The sequence below is a fragment of the Eptatretus burgeri genome, chromosome 14 (assembly GCF_056783735.1).
Source record: "Eptatretus burgeri isolate ZD-2024b chromosome 14, Ebu_testis_v1, whole genome shotgun sequence".
NCBI classification, from domain to species: Eukaryota; Metazoa; Chordata; class Myxini; order Myxiniformes; family Myxinidae; genus Eptatretus; species Eptatretus burgeri.
The window spans coordinates 33,566,096-33,584,083 of record NC_140974.1 but is presented as its reverse complement, the minus strand read 5'-3'; the positions used below and the strand labels follow the sequence as shown (position 1 = coordinate 33,584,083).

Genomic DNA, 17,988 nt, shown 5'->3' with positions numbered 1-17,988 from the left:
AAAATGCCGGGCATGATAACATTTCACTGACTATTCACAATATCAAAGACAACTGACATTCCCAACTTAAAACATATGTCTGCAAAAGGTAATGATGTACCTTAAGGCGCTGTCACACCTTGAAGATTTGGCCAGCAATGGCAACTTAAAAAATGTATGTAAAATGTTGGCATATTCTGAAATTTTGATGTTTTTTTTTAAGTTTTGGTCATATTCATAACGTGTTGGTCATATGCATAACATATTAGTAACGGGCACAGAACGTTTCGTTGTCTCATAGATAACTTATACCAACGAATGCTTAGCCTGTTGTCGGCGTTCACAACCTATGCCCAACGATAGTTTAACTTAGGCATAGCGCGCTGCACGTATCGCCGACGAACTCGTGGCGTAGCCTGTTAAAAACCTGCCGCACACCGATTTAAATCATAACCACCTGAGAATTGGAAGTGTCAACCACGCAGTCACACCTTGACGATTTAGCCAGCATATGCCGACCGATGAAAAATGTGTCTAAAATGCTGGCACATGTCGAACACGGTATGGGTACGTTGTGTATACGTTAAGAGCACGCTGAAAAACGATGAAGTACGCTGTCATATTTCGTGGTACGTCGAGTACGTCGTGAAATTTCAAGCATGCTGAAAATGCCGTATGGCTCACACATTCCACAACGCTGGGAATAAGTTGTAGGCACGATATGCAATCGTTGACACACGTCGACACAAGTTCTTTGTAAGTTACTCATAAGTCGAAACACATCGAGGTAATGTTTAGCATACCCGAAACTTATTTTCTCCGTCAAAGCACATTTTCTTTTTTTCTCCTTGGCTCCATGAAGGCACGTGACGACATATCTGAAGTTGTTGTTATTGTTGTTTTAATTAATTTTTTTTAGTCTATCACAAATTTGAAAATATATTCGGACATTTGCTTTTAAGTTTCGACGTCGACGTGACAATATCCTCAAACATAAAATATTCAGAGAGGAGGAACTAAGAATAAAACATGAGCAAACTGTAGAGGCAATTGGACGTGACGTAACGGCACGTGACGAAATATCGGAAGTTATTGTGGTTTTTTGTTTTTTTTAAGCGCTGCCAATACGCCATTCTATGGTAGCTGTGAATTAGAAACATGTTCAGTAAGTTCTGTGGTCGTCCGGAAGACCTCAATCAAATACGTCAATATGCGTTGGAGGTACGTTACACATAGGTGCAAAGCACGTTACTCATAGGTTAGAAATAAGTTTTGGGTACGCAAAGCATTACCTCGACGTGTTTCGACTTATGAGTAACTTACAAGTAACGTGCCTCGACGTGTGTCAACGATCGCATAACCTGTCTCAACGTGTGTCAACGATCGTGTAACGTGCCTACAACACGTTACTCATAGGTTATAAGTAAGTCTTGGGTACGCTAATCATTACCTCGATGTGTTTCGACTTATGAGTAACTTACAAGTAACGTGTGTCGACGTGTGTCAACATTCGCATAACGTGCCTACAACTTATGGCCAGCGTAGCGGAACGTGTGAGTCATACGCTGGCATACGTCATAAAATTTCAAGCATGCTAAAATTTGAGGACAACCGCAAAGTACAACGATGAAAGCCAGTGTACTACGACGTATGGCAGTGTTTTTCAGCGTGCTCTTAATGTTATCAAAACTTACCCATAACGTATTTGACGTGTGCCAGCGTTTTAGACAAATTTTTCATAAGTCAGCATACGCTGGCTAAATCGTCAAGGTGTGACAGCGCCTTTACATCAATCTGCTTTAACACAGGGTTTTTAGATTCAGCATCAATGGAGCACATTCAAGTATGACAACTATTCGAATCATTGATCGGCGATCATTTGCACAACATTTTGAATAGTCCTGCGGCTATATTGACCGACTCTGGTCAGCTGAATCATGATTGACAAAGAGATGCAGTTCCAACAAATGTCAACTGCCATTAGATGGTATCATTATTAATGCAACCACCTTGGTATCGGCAGAGGAGTGTACATCGCAGACTTGCTCTTGAACATTTGCAGTTGCCCCTGCAAACTTTAGTGCACCCACAATGAAAAAGCAGTGCACATGCTTTACTTGCATATAGTAGTACAGTCCAGATTGGAGCAGACACGTTGCTCTTTTCATCCTTCACCCACCCCCAGTTTGAGGCATCAGGTAAGTCCTGCTGTGGTTCGAGACACTGATTCCAGATGTGAGACGCTTGGTAAAGGGCACAGAAAGCATGCTGCAGTAGTGCCTGTTGGGTAGGTGGGATGGTATCAAGTATTCGAGTTCCTTGGGGAAAAAGCTCCCGACGAGCAACATTGACACGAGAAGCAATTGATGTCTTGGCATACATCAAGATCGTGAACCTTTCCAAGAGCCCCATGTGGATACTATCAATGCTTAGCTCTTCTGGATGAGCCATCAGCACAGTTAGGGTATCTGTGATCTGCGGGAAGGCCTCGCATGCAGTTCGCTTTTCAATACCGAAGAAGGGTGAGGTGGTATCACACCCTGTATAGGCATGGAACAGAGGCAAAGTGTGGCATTTCTGTGGTCCTAGATTTTGAGCAACTGTGTACACTGGAATAAATTGACGATTCTTTCTGGTACCAAAGTCTATCCAAAGTTCCTGGAGTCCAAGTCTTTCAAATATGCTAATGGCAATAACAACCACATCACTGTCAACAGTATGAACCATCACCTTGGAATGCCCTTCACGTGATGCATCACTAACATGAAGGAACATTCTTCTATCTGCTTCTATCTGGTGGTTGCAAGGTGAAATATTCTGTAGGTCACTCTGTAATCTATCAGCAGTGCCACTCACCAACACTCTGTCATCCTTTGTGGCATATAAATGTCTCCCAGGGATAGTTTCAGATGCATGTATGACTTCGTCGCTTAGATATTGAAACAGGCCAACTTTGTTTTCACTGTTTTGTTTCACTGGCTTCACAAAGGTAGGGACGAAGTTCCTCTTGATTGTGTCTATTAGAGGAACAGAACAATTTACAAGGCAGTCTCTGACATAGCTCTCATGTAGTTCTTTCCGTTTCCCAATGGCACTGATGAAAGCCTCTGCTAAATCTGCACTCATGACTTCCCTTGTATCCATGGTCATGAGGTCTGGACCACTTTCGTCCAGGAAAGGGTTACCTTGAGCCCTCATGACTTCAAGCAGAGAAAGAACATCTATGCTGAAGCGATGTTGAAGACTTCCAGATTGTTCATGATGTCCTATGTCTGGACATTCAGCACTGATTTCTGCTGCTTCTTCAAACTCGGCAATGGCTCTGAGTTTCTCAGGAAGAGCCAAAATGTGCTCCTCCAGGGTGTCAGGAGAATCATAAATGTTGGACACTCCACCATCACCTTTGACAATTTTTGTGGTTTGCTCATGGCTGTGGTCCTTTGGTATCAGAGAGAACTTCCTTGGGGTCTTCTGTACCACAAAATTTCCCTTCATGAACTCCCTATGAACCTCTGGATGCTTCGATTCAAGTTCAACCATATCCTTGACATGAACAGGGAGCCATCTCGAGTAGTGCAGTTGGTTCCAGATGAAGACATAATCACACAATTCATCGATCACCTGAACATATAGGGCAAAATCCCCCTCACGCAGGGAGCGGACAAAGCGGAAATGCAGAAGTTCAATGCCCATCACCATACACCAATAGGCAAACATCTTTGACTTCATCTTCATGGCATCTTACCAACTCTCCTGAGTGCCTGAACCCTCATGTGTGTATGCTTCATTCTTCAAAATTACCAAGGCTAGGAGGAATACTTGGTGCATGTACCTTGTCCGTTTGAGATGGTGGTCCGGTTGTGACGAAAAGGACTCTGCACATCCAGCGGTGAGAATGCCTGCCTTGCAGGCCATAGTTGCCATACCAGAACCTTCAGTCATTTTGCCTTCCATCGCTTCAATAACAAACTCAATATGCAGGGCACCAAGCATCAGCATGAACTTGTCCTCACTCAAGTGTGTGTCTGACCATTTCCATTGGATTAGTTTTCCAATAGCGTAGATTGGCTGATCCATCCCTAGAACAGGTGTTTGCACTGGATTGAGAAACTGGATTGCATCCCTTGTAAGGCACATTGTGTGCTTGACCATTGAAACGGATGCTGCCTTATCTGGAAACATAGACAGAATACCAGTTATCGCCCTGGGCTTCACGGTATCTTCATGTATACGACTAGAACTGAAGCCTGCCCATGTCACCTTGTCATTATTATCAAGCTAACGTCCTTTGTTGAGAATGATATCAGATGCATGATTAATCCACGTTTTGTCTTTTGCTTTAGCCGATTCAATCCTGTCTCTCCCTGGTCTGACTGGCTTGTTGGTCTTTTTGAGAATAACATCATTGTTAGCATCAAGCTCTGCAGGTGGCACAATAGTGTAGAAGTCTGGCAATCGGGATCTCTGAGACTTGTCCACTTTGCTTATGTCCAGAGGTTCCATGACAACACCTGGGTTTTCATTTAAAACATGATTGGTCAACGTAATCAGAGTGCCATGGAACTCAACTTTTGATAAGTTGGATTGCTTGTGCTGATAAATATTGTCCATGTCCCCAGTTGTGAGCACATTCTGTCGCATGTCACTTGGAATCACTACTCCTATAGTCCTGATTTGTTCACTTACTGCAGCAGCAAGACATTTGCTGACCTGCCGCTCTCTATTGTAGGTGATGGCTAGGCCAAGCTTCTCAAATACGTTAATCAGATGCTTAAATTTGCCCTCGACGTGAAGTTTCAATCCAATGTACAGGTTTTCGATGGTGGCCATCTTGAAATCCAAGATGGCGGCCATAAAAGAAGTGTGTCAAAGTGCTTCCATCAATTTTTTTTTTATTGTCAAGGTCTAAACTACTTGTGTGCCAAAATTCACGCTTTTATCCGGATGTGCACACTTCTGCACCAAGATCCCCCACTACCAGGGTTGCGTCAGGAAGGGCATCCGGCGTAAAACCAGTGGCAAATCATTATGCGGTTCATAACGGATGATCCGCTGTGGCGACCCCTAAAGCCTGTATCTCACTGGGTTGCGACAGCTCGCGACAAAATGCGAACGGGATTCTCCAAAATGTCTCGAAACGTTCGCGGTGGTTCTCAATTTCCTCACGTGAGTCGCAGGACATCGCTCTGGTGTCGGTTTAATTCTGAACATGTTCAAAAAATTCGTGCGACAAATTTTCTCTCAAAATAGTCTCAGAGTCGTCACGGTTGTCTCGAACCGGTCTCGAACCCTTCTCAATTTAGTTTCCGTGAGTCAGAAGGTGCGACAAATGTGAGACAACTTTCTGAGGGATTGGCGACCTATGAAACGAAATTGTGACTGATTGGAGAAAAAAAATGATAATTATCTGTCCTGGGACCCCTGAGAGTTTAGTAATAAAATCGCAATTTGTTCTCAATGACTTGAGACATACACAAATGTGAGATATTCGTGAGACATACGCAAAAATAAATTCAGTGCGATTCCAAGTGAAAATTATCGCTATTTTATCGCAATTTTGTGTCTCCAACTAGTAGCAAGCTGTCACAGCCCAGTGAGATACAGGCTTAATGGGAGCAGCCGAAAGAAGAAAAAGAAGAAGAAGATTGTCAGTAATTCTGTCTGTTTGTTTAGATGTTTGTTTGGATGTTTGTTCGTTTGTCATCAGCGTAATTGGTAGTAAACGTGGGCCGATTTTGACCAAACACGGGTGGTAGGTACATTTTATGACCTCATGCTTTGGAAATTGTGATGGTTGCTAGGGACTTTTTGGTTCCCACGCAACAGCCGAAAAACCTTCAAAATCGGTACCGTACACGCAAAATCAATTCCGAAAGCCATTATCCCATGTAGGCTTATGAAATTTGGCACGCATCATCTGCAGGCGATGCTTTATCAAATACATTCCGTTTTTTGTGATATATGGAATAGTTTACCCGCAGTGCCCCCGACAAATGGGGTATTGCCGAAAAATGGCGAAAATTGAAGGCCCCCGAGCGACCAGGTGAGTGCATCAATCCAAATGAAACGTTGCAGGCTCATAGCACGCAATGAGTACTACAACTTTGCCTCAGGACATATTGACCAATATTGCTTGGGTCAGGGGTCAAAGGGCAAAAATCGATAATATGCGAGAGCTGGAGGTGCCTTCGCGTCAAATGCCACTCCTAGGTTTATGGTCAGATGGTCATGAAAATTCACACTAATCATCTGGAATGCATTGTGCACAAACGATCGAGCCGGATTTTCGATTTATATCTTTGTTCATCCACAGCACCCCCTCGAACTTTGGGGATTTCTGATATCAAACCGCATTTTCGGTACTTTACATTCAAATTGATACCGAGTAATTATCAGTAGATGGAACTCGATGAGATTTGGTATGCATAATCTTAAGGTGATTCTCTATCCACTATATAACATCCATTTTTTTTCTATATCTTATAGTTTCCAAATGGTAACCCTCTCAACTTGGGTGTCCAAGGACCATTGAGCATTCCCACTGAAAATTCAAAGGAAACTAGCTCCAAGATGGTTGAACCGAATCAAATGAATCTTTACATGCTTATAGACCGTAATGAGTACTACAACTTTGCTCATTTGCATAATGACATATCTCGAGTTGGTCAGGGGTCAAAGGTCAATAAGTGCATTTTTCAGGTGAAATTACCATTCAAGGCACCTTTGCTCCTACACGGATTAACCGATACGAATGAAAGTTCATAAGTACATAGTACTCAATGAGTACTCCAACTTTGCTTCAAGACATATTGACCTATCTCGGCTAAGTCATGGGTCAAAGGTCAATGAGTGCATTGTTCGGACAAAATGACCATTCAAAGCCCCCTTGCTCATACACGGGTTAACCGATTCGATTGGAATTTCGTAAGTACTTCGTACTAGATTAACTCAGATCAGGGGTCAAAGATCATCGGATGCTCGGCGACCCATGGCCGCCAACCGGCTTGTATCTCCATCTTCCATTTTATTCTGATTTCCATTTCAACCCTTACCTTTTAGCCAATATACAAATCCAACCAAGCAAGCAAGCACACATACACAATGTGAATAACAGACACCCATGCAGTCCAGTGAGAGACTCACCACCAACACTGTACAGGGCGCACATGGCACACCCTTTCATTCAAATCTGCGTACCAATTTACAACGGCGTCTCACCTTGCTCAACCTTCGCTCACCAAGAACTCACCACCTTGACCACCAACATCTCCCGCACATGGGAAACGTCATCCCACACCTCCTCGCACCTCTGCATCAATACAGTTTGCCACCAAGCAGAGGCATGCTGCATGGCCCAAGCAACTTGGGCCGCATGGCATGGGGACGGATCAGGCGTATTGGCAGCGACAGCCGCGTCGCCTCAGGGATGTCCCAAATGGGCGCGTGGGACCAACATGATTGTCGTCCAGTCACCAGAACATGGCAGGATGGGCGGCGAGGGACAGGGGCCACGGGAGTCGGGGGGGGGGGTGCGAAGCTCTGGGCCGTGTCGCGCTGGATGTGTGCATGAGACCACTTCCAGCTCCAGGAATCTGGCAGGGCGGGACTATGATCACCGTGGCCCAATAAGGAAGTGCAATTCGAGTCAGTCACGGCGCATCACTTCAGGTGTCACCTCACCCTTCGCCAGGCGCTTATAAAAGACAGATCGTGAAGCCATCCACCCTCTCTTCGCTCTTCTCTGCCTGCCTGCCTCACCCACTGCTCTGCCTGCCTGCCTCGCCCACTTCTCTGCCTGTTTGCCTTGCCCTCTCCTTCGCTTCTCTGCTCCGCCCTCTCTTCACTGCACCTTGTCTGCTATCGCTGCATTACACTCGGGGTTAGTGTGCGACAGACGACCAGGGCGGAGCACATGTTTTCATGAGCCCCTGCAAAGTGATTAAGCAGGAGATAACGTGCCAACTCTTAAGGTATGATCGCCAAAGTGGAGCATCCCCCAAAGCATAATGGGTTGCGCGGTCGGCCGACCGCGCTAGGTATTGGGGGCCGTTAGTCCTCATATGCGCTTCTTCCCTCAGGCTATCTAATCTTCATCGGGTTTGTGTGTGTGTGTATGTGATTGCACCTGTCGTAGCATAAGCAAATATTGTAGAAGTTATAATGAGATAACTCTGCTCTGTGTCTGCTTTTGTAAATTGTTTGCCTTTTCTTGCATCCCACAAATTCCTTGCTATCTCTGTTGTACATAATAATAAACCCCATTCACTGTGCCACATACCTTTCCTCGCTTGATTGTAAATATATGATTGTGTAGAAATGTTCCCAGCTTGTTTTCGTGATTTCCTTCATTGGCACAGCATGGTCCATATCCTCGCTTAGCCGAGACGTTATCCTCCAACGATCTGTTTCCAAGCCGGTACATCCTTGGCAGTTATGCTCGGCTACATCTGATCCGGTAAGGTGATCTTGTTTGAACTAGGCGTACCGAGGCCGTGTCCCCCGGCAATTAGATCACATGACCATTAGGTAACTGTTATCCTGTAGATGGAGGACCATAAGTCACGCGGTTGAGTTATTGGCTTTCACGGTCGAGCGACCTGCCGCATCACAGAGTTATCCGTGTGCGCCGGCCTGCGATTCCGGGGAGTCTGGTGGGAACCCGATGTGGCTTTCCACCCCCCCCCCTCGTGGTCTTCTCGCCACCGACTCCGGGTCGGCAACAGTATATGCATGCATCCATACATATATATATATATATATATATATATACACAAATATATATATATATATATATATATATATATATACACAAATATATATATATATACACAAATATACATATATATATATATATATATATATATATATATACATATATATATACAAATATATATATATATATATATACACAAATATATATATATATATATATATATATATATATATATATATATATATATATATATATATATATATATATATATATATACAAATGTATATATATATATATATATATATATATATATATATATATATATATATATATATATATATATATATATATATATATACAAATACAAATATATATATATACAAATACATATATATATATATATATATATATATATATATATATATATATATATATATATATATATATTGTTGCGGATTTCGCGCCGGCGTGCGGCCGGCCACGTAATCCTTGAATCGCGGCACGTCGCCCACCGGACGGACAATCCAGTCGTGACCCTCTCGGACTAACGCCGGGAACCAGTCACGGGTGGACCTTTCGGTCTCACCGCGATCGAGCCAATCAGCCCCCGCGTGGGATAGGGTTGCTCGCCAAATTCGAACTACCTAAGTACCCACGCGGAGGGTAGACCGGGCGATCGCACCTCGCCGCAGGTCGACTTCGGACACGGGCCACTTAAGCGACCCGTTCCGTACTATCAGAATAACCGAGCGGTGTTATCGTCGACCTCGACGGTTCGATTAATTATCGGGCGTATTCAGCCCACTACCAACCCTTTACGTGAAGCAAGATGAGGGTTCAATGGGGGAAAAGACGGCGAAGCGGGAGAACAGTTCAACAATAAAGCACATTTATTCGCGACGAACGGAAAGCACACAAATACAATTCCACCAAATGCACACAAAAAAAGAAAACACACTTCCATTTACACAAAAAGCAAACATAAAAGTGAAAACACAGTGCAGAGCTAATACCGACTACCGAGCACACGGCAACACTTATACAATTTACCACAGACGGCGCCGACAACACATACCCAAAACCAAGGAAAAGAAATACCCCAAGAATGAGGTAGGCCTGGGGCCGAGACCGGGTCGGGCCTACCCGTCTGGTGATGAGACGCGGAGCGGCGATGGCCCCCGCAACCCGCGGGCCTCGTGGACAGTGCCTGGCTGGGGGTGGGAACGGGGCCCCCTTGGTCGCACTATCTCAGCGCGGGGGAAACAGGAGGGGGTTGCTGATGCTCGGGGTATAGAGGATCTTTATTATGTGCGCGACGAGCGTCTCCACCTCGGCCAGGTCGCGCTGCCGGCCTCCCTCGGGTGCAGCTTCCTGCACGACGCGAGCACCCCCTCGTCTGGTGTCGCCGCCTTTCCACAGCTCGTCCCCTCCGTTCCGACTCCAACGCACACGACGAGCAGCTCCACCGCCCGCGAAGTCTTGACCCTCTGCTTCCGACTCTCCTCTTCTTGACTCTCCGTTCTCGTTCTGCTGACTCTCCCTCGTTCTCTCTGCGACTCTCCGACCCCTCGTTCTCGTTCTGCTGACTCTTTCGCTCCGACTTTACGACTCTTTGACTGACGAACACCGTCCTTTATCCCCCCGTAACTTCGCCTTTGACCCCCTCCCTTGACCTTTCACCTCGCTCCCCATTGGCCCGAGAAAAAGTGGCGTGAAGGCTTTTTGATCCACAAATTTGCATATATCGATCGCCCTGGGGGCGGGGCCACCCGCCTCGCTCACCGATTGGACGGCAAAAAGTGGGCGTGTGTCGTTTTCGATCCGTTTTTGAAGCAGAAAATCCGTGGTTTTGCACACGCTGTTCGACGCGTTCTGCATGAGTCCAACACCGGTACCCACAGCGGGGCAAGAACGGTGGCGATGCTACGGTTGTGAGGTGTGCGTGAAGGTCGTGGCGGTTGTGGTGAAGCGGTGGTTGTGGTCGGTGGTTGATGTTGTGGTTGTGATCATGGCGGTTGGTCCAAAATAAAGATAGTAAAAGAAAAACGGCTATCCTGAAGAGTCGCAGCTCGCATAAATGACATGTATTCCCACTAGACAACGGGTTTGGGCCTAACTACACATGCACTTACCGAGATACCTCACCTAAGGGACCTGAATGGTGGTTTGCGAATCTGGTAACCACAACACTACCCCCTTCCTTTTTACAGACTCGTCCCGAGTCGTCAACTTTTCGTGTGCCATCATGTGTAGTTTTCCCGTAGTACATTTTACCTACGGATCCCTGAGTGCGACATTGATGGTATTCGTGTCCCCAAAATAAATAACCTGAGGGCTGCGTAACTACCTAAACAAACTCACTCACACGGACGACTTAAATAAAATTGCCGGCGCTAAGACATACATGCCGGGGGCGCACTCATATGTACAGTACATCTTAACCTTAACTTACAAATTTTACACTAAACCATGGCCCAGGATCATCGAACTCTGCAAAAAGAAAGCAGTTCGCAGGGAGCCAGGCTGCCCACATGCAGTCTCTGACTCAAACAATGCAGGTGACGGAACGTGGCTGGCTGCTCACACGCAGTCCAAGGCCTTCCCTTTTGAACTGAACGCAGTGAACCACAACGGTGCATGGGCTGCACAAACGTAGTCTCCGTGCCAGCTCAAGCGGCACACGCAATGAGCACAACGAATGGATGCATGAATGGATGGGCGCAAACACGGTGCACGGGCCGCCACTGCAGGCCCGTGTTGTAGCTGCCAACAGGGCAGTTCTCGCAGCTTGCAAACTGTTGCCTTGATCCTGGCGCACATGGAAATGAACAGGGGGGGCAAAGCAAAAATTGAACGGGGCTGGTTAACAGGGGCAGTGGGCATGGCATGGCAAAGGCAGCAGGCAAACACAGCCCGCAGAAGAAGGCCGCTGCAGGCAAACACAGCCGGCAGATGAACTGGCCGGCACAGGCCTTGAAGAAAAAAACAGCCAGCCGGCAGATGAAGTGGGCCGGCACAGGCCTTGCAGCACAGCAGCTGCAGACGATCCAGCCGGCACAGACCTTGCAGCAAAATAACAGCTGCCGATGAAGTTGGCCGGCCTCCGCGTTGAAGCAAACGACGGCCAGCCGATGAAGTTGGCCAGCTCTTGCCGTTCAGTGGAGGTTGGTGGAGGGAGTGCGGTGGTGCTGGCCACTTGGAAGGCGGGCTCGGACCTACCTACCTGTCTCCCTCCCACCTATCGCCTTTGCCTGTCACTGTACATACCCACTCCCTTAATTTGTCAAACCCCAATTTAGCCCCAACTTATTTTTTTTGTTGTTTTTATTTTTACTTCCCCACTATAAATCGTCCCCTAACCCCCTTTATCGTCCTCGTTCGGCTAACCTATTCTGTCACCTAGCCTACTCCCAACCCCTACGTTCCTCTTCCCGGAGGGGAATAAGGGAGAGCTAACGTCCTGTGTCGAGGCCCAACGAAGCCTCAGAATGGCCTCCCAGAGTTCGGCGATCTATAACCAAAGTGGGTCCAGCGGCCCACAACGACAGCGAGGGGATGGATGGTGCGGAGGGGTACATCTCCTAATCTACCCTAACCATTTAACTGTTAAACTACCCCGGGGCTTTCAACAAGCGCCTCTCGCTTAAACTATTGGTTCTAACAACCCAGATTCCCGTCGCCTGTGTTGGTGTCCTCACAATTTCGGGCCTCGCCCCCCACCCCGCTCCGTGCCCTCACACGGTCTCCTGGCTGGGACACGTGGCTCCCTTTGGCAGGCACGACCCTCTGCCGAATCTCCCGCTATGGCACCCCCGGGCACTACACTGCCTCCGAGCCTACCAGCTCCCTAACACCGGGAGTGCCCCCATGGCACCTCCCCTGAAACGCACACGTGGCAGGCCGGCCTCCCGGGCCCCTTTCCGAGGGTCACCCGTGCCCACTGCACTGCTCACGCGGCTAATGGCGCCCCGGGCCCCCGCACCAAGCAGGCGCACCCGTGCCCACTACTCTATCCCGGCCCCCCATGGGCCCATGGCCTACCGCGGCCGACTAGCCTGGTGCCCGGGGTACCCACTCAGCGATACTCACCTTTCGCAGCCACGCTCCCAAGCCCGTCAACAGGGCTCCTGCACCCCTCCAAATGGGTCTCGAGCCTACTTTCCCACCAACAACAAAACGACCTCCATTTTTCAATTTGACTAACCCAGCTAACTCACTTTACTCTGACCCCGGGTCCCTTGGGCGGGAGTCACTCCTCCCCCCAATCACTCATCGCACCATGCATTCCCCATTCACTCCACACACACAGACCCGCTGGCCTCACTCACTCACCAAGCACATGCCTCACAACTCACCAACTCTTCAACACACACACCACTGAACTCTGCCATCCTTCTAACTGCATCCCCTAACTAACTCGTGCTCCCACGTCGTCCCTTAAACTACAGCACGTTCCTTTTAACACTACGTAGCTAAACTACGTCAACTCTACACATCCAAAGTCTGTCACTGTCTCCTAATAATCCCATTTTATTTCCCAACCTAAAGCTCACTAAATCCCTCTAACTAATCCATTCCACGGACTCCATGAGGACTTACCCCTGCCCCATGAAGTCGGTCTAACTAAGCTAACCCTTCCCCCTAACTAGTTTTCATCCTGTGCCCAGGCAAGGGGGTCTTTCACCCCTTGCCCAGGAATCCTGTGCACCCGAAAGTGAGGCTTGCTTTTTCCTTTTTTTTTTTTTTTCATGCGCAGCACCTGCGCGGCAACTCAGAGCTCGCGCACTTTGCACCTGCCCGTGACGTCATGCAGCTGCACGTGTTCCTCGTCCCTCCTTGGACGCTACCATCCGGCAGAGATACCCCTCCTGCCGGATTCCAACCACACGTGCAGCCATGACGTCACCGTGCGCAAAAAAAAAACACAAGCCCCACGTCTCGAGGGGTTCCCCACGCGAACACATGTGCCTTGCCCGTTGGAGCTTAACACACACGATCGCGTGGAGAACCCGTCCGGTCCAAATCCGTAGTCCTGCCTAAACTTTGTCCGTCCGCGGGATCGGCAAATCCACCGCGTGCGTTTCCGGACCGGGACTTCACTCTCGCAAGCGAGCACGTGGTGGTCTCGTGCGTTGCACAGCACGAACCGCGTGCTCACTGCTGGGCGAACCCGGCACGGTCCACGAAACAACTACAGCCACTACTCGGCTTTCTTTCTTCTCATGTCGCCTTCGTCGTCGCCATTTAACCCACGCACACCTGCGTGTTACGACGCACACAGTCCACTCCATCACATTCACACCGGGAGACGCGGCTGCGTGCTCCCGCATGCCAACCGACATCTCCCTCACATACCGCTCTCTCACACACACGGTCTCCCTGGCACACAGCGACCTTGCACACGGCCGTTCACTCACGCGTGCCTCACTACTCACACAAACCATACTACTCACACGTGGTGCTCTATTCACTCGCGCGGGGGCACTCACCCGCGGTGCCTCACCCACACACGCGAGGGCACTCAACCGCTGTGCCTCATCCACACACCGTGCCTCACTCATACACGCGGGGGCACTCACCCGCGGTACCTCACTCATACACACGGCGACACTCACACACGCGGTCTCTTCCACACAACGTCCCTCACTCATACACGCGGGGGCACTCACCCGCGGTTCCTCACTCATACTGGCCGTTTCACTCACACACACGGCCTCTTCCACACACGGTGCCTCACCCACACACGCGGGGGCACTAACCCGCGGTGCCTCACTCACACTCCGTGCCTCACTCACACACGCGGGGGAACTCACGCCTTGCACCACACACACAGGGACAACCACACTGGGAATTTGTGTCCCCACAAGGGTCTCCGGGGCCTCTACACCCCCCAAGCTCTCCGTGCACCCGTCCACAGCACCCGTCCCCTCAACCTCGCAAAGCACGACCGAACTCACCTGGTCGTGACTCGCCTCAAGGGGGCATACTCCCTCCCCTCGTTCCTGGAGGAGGCCATCCAGGTGCTCGCACCGGGTCCCTACACGCTCCGCGAGCTCACCCCATTATCCTCCACTACCTCCGTGTGTGTGTGCGTCACTTACCCCGTCTTCCTCGTGTAGCCTTCCCTCTATCGTTCCCATCTCCCGTGTCTCTGCCAACTCTTCACCCTTTACCTCCCTTGTCTCAACTATTATTTCTGTTGTCGTCACCTCGTGTCTCGTCTCACACGTTTTGGTCTCCCCATTTAATTTTTCCCTTTCGGTCATCGTCACGACCCTCGCCCAACACGTTCCACGAATTATTTTTCACCCGCCTCCACCGCGGGCCTGTCAGCCGTTGCACCCCCACCCAGCTCGTTTGCTCCCACACGTGAAGTCGCCATTCCCAGCTCCCTGGTCACGGCCTTCATGCCCGCCTGCAGGCATCGGCCCATGTTCTGCGTCTCACCCCGCAGCTCTTTCATTTCTTCCCTCATTTGCTGTGTATTCGCATCCATCGTCGTTTTCACTTCATTCATTTGCTTGTTCATTTCGTTTTTCATTTCATTTGTATTTGTATCCATCTTTTCGTTCATGCCTTTCATTACGTTTTTCATTTCATTTGTATTTGTATCCATCGCTGTTTTCACTTCATTCATTTGTTTGTTCATTGCCGCCAGCATGGCGCATAGCTGGGCCATGTTGGATGCACTCAGCTGAGCCGTTTCGGCAAGGGTTGGGGAAGGGTCTTGGTGGAGAGGGGGGGGGGAGGTGTCATACACCGCGGCCGCTGCCGCACCCACCTCGGGCCCTGGGTTCAGTTGGGCGAGTCCGTGTTCCTGCACAGTCAACATTTCCTGCTCGGGGATTCCATCCTGGACCATGGATCCTACACATTCTACATCCATTTCTAATACCCCCGGCTCCCGCTCGCCTTGAGACGCCATCTTGCTTCTCGTGAAGGGTTAATTTGCTCGCTCGTAATTTGGAGGGAATCGGGGGTCGCTTCTCTCACCCCTGGACCGATTCCCGTAAATTTAGCCGGAGACAGGAGAGCCCGTTTTCCTGTTCTCCGATACCAGTGCCGCGAGGAGGGCGATGAATTTGCATCCCACTCCTGACACCAGTGTTGCGGATTCGCGCCCGCCGGCGTGCGAACAGCCACGTAACTCGAATCGCGGCACGTCGCCCACCGGACGGACAATCCAGTCGTGACCCTCTCGGACTAACGCCGGGAACCAGTCACGGGTGGACCTTTCGGTCTCACCGCGATCGAAGAATCAGCCCCCGCGTGGATAGGGTTGCTCGCCAAATTCCCGAACTACCTAAGTACCCACGCGGAGGGTAGACCGGGCGATCGCACCTCGCCGCAGGTCGACTTCGGACACGGGCCACTTGCGACCCGTTCCCGTACTATCAGAAATAACCGAGCGGTGTTATCGTCGACCTCGACGGTTCGATTAATTATCGGGCGTATTCAGCCCACTACCAACCCTTTACGTGAAGCAAGATGAGGGTTCAATGGGGGAAAAGACGAAGCGAAGCGGGAGAACAGTTCAACAATAAAGCACATTTATTCGCGACGAACGGAAAGCACACAAATACAATTCCACCAAATGCACACAAAAAAAGAAAACACACTTCCATTTACACAAAAAGCAAACATAAAAGTGAAAACACAGTGCAGAGCTAATACCGACTACCGAGCACACGGCAACACTTATACAATTCTACTTCACAGACGGCGCCGACAACACATACCCAAAACCAAGGAAAAGAAATACCCCAAGAATGAGGTAGGCCTGGGGCCGAGACCGGGTCGGGCCTACCCGTCTGGTGATGAGACGCGGAGCGGCGATGGCCCCGCAACCCGCGGGCCTCGTGGACAGTGCCTGGCTGGGGGTGGGAACGGGGCCCCCTTGGTCGCACTATCTCAGCGCGGGGGGAAACAGGAGGGGGGTTGCTGATGCTCGGGGTATAGAGGATCTTTATTATGTGCGCGACGAGCGTCTCCACCTCGGCCAGGTCGCGCTGCCGGCCTCCCTCGGGTGCAGCTTCCTGCACGACGCGAGCACCCCCTCGTCTGGTGTCGCCGCCTTTCCACAGCTCGTCCCCTCCGTTCCGACTCCAACGCACACGACGAGCAGCTCCACCGCCCGCGAAGTCTTGACCCTCTGCTTCCGACTCTCCTCTTCTTGACTCTCCGTTCTCGTTCTGCTGACTCTCCCTCGTTCTCTCTTGCGACTCTCCGACCCCTCGTTCTCGTTCTGCTGACTCTTTCGCTCCGACTTTTACGACTCTTTTGACTGACGAACACCGTCCTTTTATCCCCCCGTAACTTCGCCTTTGACCCCCTCCCTTGGACCTTTCACCTCGCTCCGCATTGGCCGGAAAAAAAGTGGGCGTGAAGGCTTTTTGATCCACAAATTTGCATATATCGATCGCCCTGGGGGCGGGGGCCACCCGCCCTCGCTCACCGATTGACGGCAAAAAGTGGGCGTGTGTCGTTTTCGATCCGTTTTTGAAGCAGAAAATCCGTGGTTTTGTACACGCTGTTCGACGCGCGGCTTCTGCATGAGTCCAACACCGGTACCTACAGCGGGGCAAGAACGGTGGCGATGCTACGGTTGTGAGGTGTGCGTGAAGGTCGTGGCGGTTGTGGTGAAGCGGTGGTTGTGGTCGGTGGTTGATGTTGTGGTTGTGATCATGGCGGTTGGTCCAAAATAAAGATAGTAAAAGAAAAACGGCTATCCTGAAGAGTCGCAGCTCGCATAAATGACATGTATTCCCACTAGACAACGGGTTTGGGCCTAACTACACATGCACTTACCGAGATACCTCACCTAAGGGACCTGAATGGTGGTTTGCGAATCTGGTAACTACAACACTACCCCTTCCTTTTACAGACTCGTCCCGAGTCGTCAAATTTTCGTGTGCCATCATGTGTAGTTTTCCCTAGTACATTTTACCTACGGATCCATATATATATATATATATATATATATATATATATATATATATATATATATATATATATATATATATATATATATGTAAAGCTGTGTAAGCATACACAGCTTTACATATATATATATATATATATATATATATATATATATATATATATATATATATATATATATATATACATACATACATACATACATACATACATACATACATACAAACACAGTGTCTTTACACCCAAATGTATATTTTGGATGAAATCAAGAGGATGTTGATGAAGGTGTGCTGACTGCCATGAGAAGCAAGATGAAGCTGTCATTTTTGGTGTTAACATTTCACTGGAGTGAAAAA

The 17,988-nt window shown here is 49.0% G+C and overlaps 1 protein-coding gene across 6 annotated transcripts in view; it reads right to left on the bottom strand.

Moving 5' to 3' along the window:
* LOC147012940 (traf2 and NCK-interacting protein kinase-like) overlaps window positions 1-17,988 on the bottom strand; it is a 262,159-nt gene that overhangs the window by 185,172 nt on the left and 58,999 nt on the right. The window lies entirely within an intron of this gene.